The sequence below is a fragment of the Pinus tabuliformis genome, chromosome J, assembly GCF_031772625.1.
Source record: "Pinus tabuliformis cultivar Carrire ecotype Pingquan chromosome J, CPIR1, whole genome shotgun sequence".
Lineage (NCBI taxonomy): Eukaryota > Viridiplantae > Streptophyta > Pinopsida > Pinales > Pinaceae > Pinus > Pinus tabuliformis.
The window spans coordinates 743,989,283-743,996,283 of NC_142295.1; positions in this window are offsets into that span (position 1 = coordinate 743,989,283).

The following is a 7,001-nucleotide window of genomic DNA, read 5'->3' on the forward strand; positions in this document are numbered from 1 at the left end:
GATTATCAAATCTTCCAGCCAAACGATTGTAATTTCTATTGTCATTCATTCTTGAAGCAAATTGAGAGGATTTTACCTATGGCTAGTTGTAGCTTTTGTTCATCCTTAAGACGGATTGCCCCTGGTTTGCCCGATAGTCTTTGTTTGTAATTGGTCCCTGCTTTACCTGGTGATATCCATTGTGCTTTTGCTCATTCCTTCTTGCTGCATCAAGATAACTCTTTGAGGTGGATGCTTGAGAAGTTTCTCCATTATACCCCAGACCTGTCTTGTTTAGTGGAGAACGCTGTACATTGATGATCTCATCCAGAGTTTCAGATCCTTTGACAAACTTAAGATTAATAGCCTTTGTTTTCTCAATCTCTTTTCTAAGACCAACAATTTCTCCTTCTAACTTTTCAAGATATTTTTCTTTTTCATCAATCTGAAGTTGTAGAGTATCAATGATCATATTCTTTTCTTCTATACATGTCTTGAGTCTAGAAATTTCTTCATGAAAGCTATCCACATCTATAGCATCCATGTAATCATCATCTTCAAATGCCATTAAAATTTTATAGTCATTACCTCGTTCATCTTCATCACTATTTGATAGACCATCACTATCTTCATGAGTGTAGTATCTTTTCTTATTTGCATTCTGTTTCTTGCTCCATCTAGCAGGTTCATTTCCTTTGTCAATCTTATCCTTATGAGGACATTTCGCAGCATAATGACCTACTCTTCCACAAGCAAAACATTTAAAAGGTAACTTACCTTTGAACCTTCCAGTACCCCGTTGAAGATTTCTGACAAAATTTGATTCTTCTTCTTCTTCTGGCACGTGACTTGCTTCATAGTAGTCTCCTTTGCCTGAAGCCTTGAAAGCAGCTTCTCTCCTGTCTGATGGACCTCCCTTTCTCATTTCATAAGCAGTTAGAATTCCGTGTAGCTGATACATAGTAAGAATTCGTAGATTTTCCTTTTCTTCTATTGCAGATACTTTAGATTCAAACTTGGGGGACAATGATCTTAAAACTTTTTCAACCACAATAGCCTCTTTTATTTCTTCACCCAAGTTTTTCATGCAATTAACAATCTCGTCTACCCGAAGAAAATAGTTAGCCACACTTTCATCATTATACATTCTGAGATTCTCATACTGAATCCTGAGGGTTTGAAGTTTAGCACGTTTTACCTGTTCATCTCCTTTGTAGCTCAAGACAATCTTGTCCCATATTTCCTTTGCGGATTTATATTGCATAACCTTTACGAATTCTGTTTGAGATAAGCATCCTAGCAGAGTATTGACTGCTTGAGCATTTGTTTCATATTTCTTCTTCTCGGCCGAATCTGTAGGAGTAGCTGAAGGAAAAGTGTAGCCTGTATCTATGATATCCCAAACTTCTGTACCAAGAGATTGAAGATAGGCAGTAACTCTTACCTTCCAATAATTGAAGTTTGTCCCATAAAAGATTGGTGGCCTGATTGATGCTTCCCTCTCGTAGTTGCTCATGATGAATGATCTTCCTTCAAGCGATCAAGCTTCTCTGAAGGACCTGCTCTGATACCAATTGTTGGAAATAATACTGAGAGGGGGGGTGAATCAGTATTATCAAGTTCTTTTAATAAATCTTCCTTATTTATACTTTGAATTATTTTTGCATGTCAATACCATAAAATAATGAGCATGAACAAAGAAAATAGATAGTCACACCAAAGAACACCAGAAGTAAGGTGGAAACCCAATGTGGGTGAAAACCACCTGCTGCAATATGTCTTTATCTTCTTTCAAATTAGAAACTCCTTTTACAATGGTTTTGTACTGGTGCAGTCCTTTACCAGTACGCAGGCTGCAACCTGCAGAGAGCTACAACTCTCTCTCATTTTCCAGTCTCTCCTGGAAGGGAGCTACAACCCCCTACTTCTTTTCTTTCAAGGACCACTTTTCATAAATTTTCAAACTGGATCCATAAACATCAAGAGATCATCAAGTACAAGTAAATCACCCAGTCAACTGCAGTAACCAGATCAACAATAATAGTAAACTAAACCCAAAACACTTTATCAACAGAAAAATTCAATCAACAAAAGGTCTTAAGACAGATCCGCAGTTTTTCTTTATCTGGCATGCGTGGCTCCGCACTTCACCTTCTGCTCCCCTGCATATACCTGCAGAGAGCCTTCTGCTGCACCGCGTACCCACGCACTGTTTCTTCAATCACGCCGCGTACTGTTACTGTAGGTACGCACCCACAGATGCTATCGCGTCGCGTACTGCTATTGTAGCCACGCACCCACAGATGCTATCGCGTTGCGTACCTACGCACCTGCGGCTTCTGAAGCGTCGCGTACTTTCACTGTGCCTACACACCTGAACCTCTGTCGCGCTGCGTACCCACGCACTGCGCCTTCTTCTGCTCTGCGTACCCACGCACTGCTCCTTCTTCTGCTCTGCGTACCCACGCACTTGCACCGTTAATCACCTGCGTACCTCTGATTAGGGCCGAATTGGCAGTCCCCTAGTGTGCCACAGATAGTCAGATGCTCAGATCTGATCATGCGCTCGAGAGATCACCCTTCATAGATTCGCTTTCAACTTCACTTTTATATAGATCAAGCTTTTAAAACAATAACCCAATATTTCAGATCTTAAGATATTCAATTTTCAAAAGATACTTAGCCAAGTGATCTCCTTTGCTTTATATAGGCAAGCTCTTCCTAAAATCATGGATCAATACCATAGATAACCAATACAAGGGGCTCAATAATAATAATAATATAAAACAATACCACGGGCCAAAACCATAGAATCAAGAACAGCGGGCTAAATACCACGGGCCAAACATAAGAAACCCCACGTGAGCGCGCTTCTCTGCCTTGAAGTGAGTGAACTGGGGGTACGCACCTTCTGAACGGGTGACCTGCGTGTGTGGCCGCAGTCCCTTCACGGCGTACCTGCGGGTATGCACGCTTTTCACAGAGCACATGCGGACCTCTTAATTTTTATCATTTTGAGAGCCTGATCAGAGTTTTGCCACCTGTATGAGTTGCCATCAAGTACAACATATGAATCATAGAGCCATACCAGAATCATAATGCCAACACCTTCCCTTCATCCTGAAGAGGAGAATCCACAAGAACCTTTACCTTCAGATCAGATCCACCCTTTATACATTGATGACAAATTTATGTTGTAAAATTGGTACCAAGATATTGTAAATTTCTTGATCCATTTTGAATGTCCAGCATCATTCTCTGAAAGCCAGTGTTAAAAACTCAAACTGCAAGCAGTCAAGTACTGTATCATAAATGCAAATTTGTACTGGAAAGACCCACTAAAGATTTTATTATTATGTTTAACAGAATCTAAAACTAAAGGAATCATTAACCAGTTTCATACATGATTTTGTGGAAGACATTATGCTTGGAGAGCAACAGCATATAAAATATTAAGGGGAGGATTTTATTGGCCAACATTGTTCTTACAAGTAGGTGTTGGCATTATGATACAGGTATTGTCCTTGATGGAAACTCACTCAGATGAAAGTTCACAGTGCAGCAGGTCAACAGCAAAGGATTACAGATCAGACTCCAAAGAATGAAGAAAGAGAGGTATATGCTGGTTCACTTTGTCCAAGGCGCGTATACACGTGGTTTAACAGAACAAAAATAGCGTATAACGTATACACGCACTTTCATAGGAGGAAAAGCACGTACATGTTGGAAAACCGAGTTTTTGGTCCAAGGTATTTGATCCAAGGTGTTTTGGTCCAAGGTATTGAGAAAGGCCTAAGAGTATATAAGGAGGAGAAGATCATTAGGCCAAGGTGTGCAAGCAATGAGATTCTAAGGAATACTTCTATTTGAAGTATATATTATGTTGCAGGGTTATGTTTGGGACTGGATCTGAAATATTCATGTGCACCTTGAGTTCAACATTGGATCAGGAATCATGAGACTTGAAATGAATTATTCTTAAATGATCTGATATAGGTTATGACCAGATCTGATGTTTTGTGCCTGTTCTATTTGTTATCTATCATGATCTGGGTTTGTCTGAAGTCTGGAATTGCAGCAAAGTTCTGAGTCAAATTTGCAGATCTGTAGGAAGGTTCGTCTTGGCCAAAGTGCGTGTACATGCAGGTTTGAATCTTCCAAGTAGCGTATACAAAAGAAAATCTTTTGTTCAGATCTGACTGGTCTCTCTGATCAAATTTTGTTGTTTCACTGTTGTCTGTCAATGAAGTCCTCTTAGACCTGAACGTAGAACTGTTGTATAAGGAAATTGAGTCTGTTTGATTGATTGATTGAGAAGGAAGGGTGATACTTGCTGCTATCTATTTTGAACTCTGTAATATGACAGTAGATCTTCAGAATTTCACTAATTGGTACAGTTTTGTGGTTCAGAAGTGTATGATTCAGTATTTTTAGAGATATACGTAGGTTGGGTTAAAGGAAGTAGCGTATACACGCAGGTTGGGTTCAACCAAGTAGCGTATACACTCTAATGCATGATTTTTGAGGTTACAGCTAGTTTTGGATGATGATGCAGGGTTCTGGGTTCAGCGCAGTGTTCTGGTGTCAGTGATCTGATTATTCAGTTTAACTGAATATTGGTTGATGCAGATTAAGTTTAAAAGGCTTCGATGGGTCTAGTATGAAAATTTGATGAAACATGGCCTTCAGCTTGTGGTGTTGTGATCTAAGAGTATCTAGTTTGAAAATTCATGAAACATGGTCCCTGGTGGAAGAGTGGAGTTTTCTGTAGGCTGGAAACTACGTACTAGTAAACATATTGGCTAGTACAAGAGCTAGGGGGTTGTAGCTCCCTTCCAGTAGAAGCTGGAAAACAAGAGAAGGTTGTAACCTTCTGCAGGTAGAAGCCTACGTACTGGTATGAGTCTACACCAGTACAAGATTGTAAACATATTTTCTTATTATTAAAAGAAGACATAGACAACAGCAGCAGGTGGTTTTTACCCACATTGGGTTTCCACCTTAAATCTTGGTGTTCATGTGTGTTGCTTATGTGTGATGCTTTATTCTTCTTTTACTGCATTGTCTAATAGATCTATGATATACTAGTTTAATCTCAACACATGATAAATTGTCTAAATCACATGTTCTCTGCATATACGCTGGTTTCTTTCAGCATAGTCGTGTGTACACGCTAGTTCACTTCACTGAAGTAGCATATATAAATCTATTTGGGAAATAAAATTATTGATCTGATAATACTGATTCACCACCCTCTCAGTATTATTTCCAACAATTGGTATCAGAGCAGGTCCTTCAGAAGAATCTTGATTTCTTGAAGGGAGATCCATCAACATGAATAATCAAGAAAGCATGGGATCCATCATACTGCTAATCTTCGATGGAAGAAACTTTGTTTATTGGAAAATAAGAACCACAGCCTATCTACAATCACTTGGAACAGATGTCTGGGAAATTGTGGAAGGAGGATATACATTTCCAATAGCAATTCCTATAGATACGGCAGGTAAAAAGAAATATGAAACCAATGCCAAAGCTGTCAATACTTTATTGGGAAGTCTGTCACAATCAGAGTTTTTCAAAGTCATGCAGCTTAAATCAGCCAAAGAAACATGGGACAAAATCGTTCTGAGCTATGAAGGAGACTCTCAAGTAAAATGTGATAAGCTTCAACTCTCAGAATTCAGTATGAAACTCTTAAGATGCATAATGATGAAAGAATAGCTAGTTACTTCCTACATATAGATGAGGTTGTCAATTGTATGAAGAATCTGGGTGAAGAAATTAAGGAAGTTACCTTAGTTGAGAAAGTTTTGAGATATTTGTCTGCTAAATTTGAATCCAAAGTGTCTGCCATAGAAGAAAAATAGGATCTGCAGAATACCACTATGACGCAGCTTCACGAAATTTTAACTGCCTTTGAGATGAGAAAAGGAGGACCAGCAGATATGAGAGAAGCTGCATTCAAAGCTTCAGCAAAAGGAAAGGAAGAACACAATGAATCAGGACATATTTCAGAAGAAGAAGATGAGGCAAACTTTGTCAAAAAGCTTCAACGGGGTTCTAGAAGGTTTAGAGTTAAGTTTCCCTTAAAATGCTTTTCCTGTGGCAGAGTCGGTTATTATGCTTCCAGAAGTCCTCATAAAGATAAATTTGAAAAAGGAAAGGAATACGCAAAAGGGAATAGAAAACAAGTTTTGAATTAAAGGAGTTACTATACTCATGAAGATAGTGATGGTTTATCTAATGGTGATGAAGATGAAACTGGACAAGATTACAGACTTCTCATGGCTTATGACAATGATAATTTATGGGATGCTTTAGAAGAGGAAGACATTCATGAAGAAATATCTAAACTCAAAATCTTTTTAGAAGAAAAGAATATGATTATAGATACCTTGACATACCAACTTGCTGAAAAAAGAAAACACAATGAAAAACTTGAATGTGAAATTGTGGGTCTAAGAAAGGATCTTGAAAAAATGAAATCTCTCAATCTTAGATTTTCTAAAGGATCAGAAACTTTAAATGAAATTATCAAAGTTCAAAGTTCTCCTCTGATAAAGACAGGTCTTGGATATACTGAAGAAGCATCTCAATCACAGAAGTTGTTAACCTCCACCGAAAGCTATCTTGATGCTGCAAAGACCAGTGAACAGTATGGCAATCATCAGCAAAGGAATAAAGCAGATCACCAGGTAAATCAACTCAATTTACTCTAAGGATGAATATAAGCCTCAACCAACCTCAGGTAAATCATACTCAATTTTCTCCAAATATGAATATCAATAGAAACTACAATCACCAGGTCAATAGATTCGATAGTCGCAGGAACTTCTTTAATGGGCAATGTTTTTCATGTCATAATTTTGGAAGCAAAGTTGCTCAATGTGTTGCTTACAAAACCATCATCACTAGATAAGCACGAAATCAAAGGAATGTAACAAGGATCAAGAAAAGTTCCTATAATAACTTTTCTCTTCTTGAAAATCAAATAGAATGCTCAATCTGTAACAACTTTG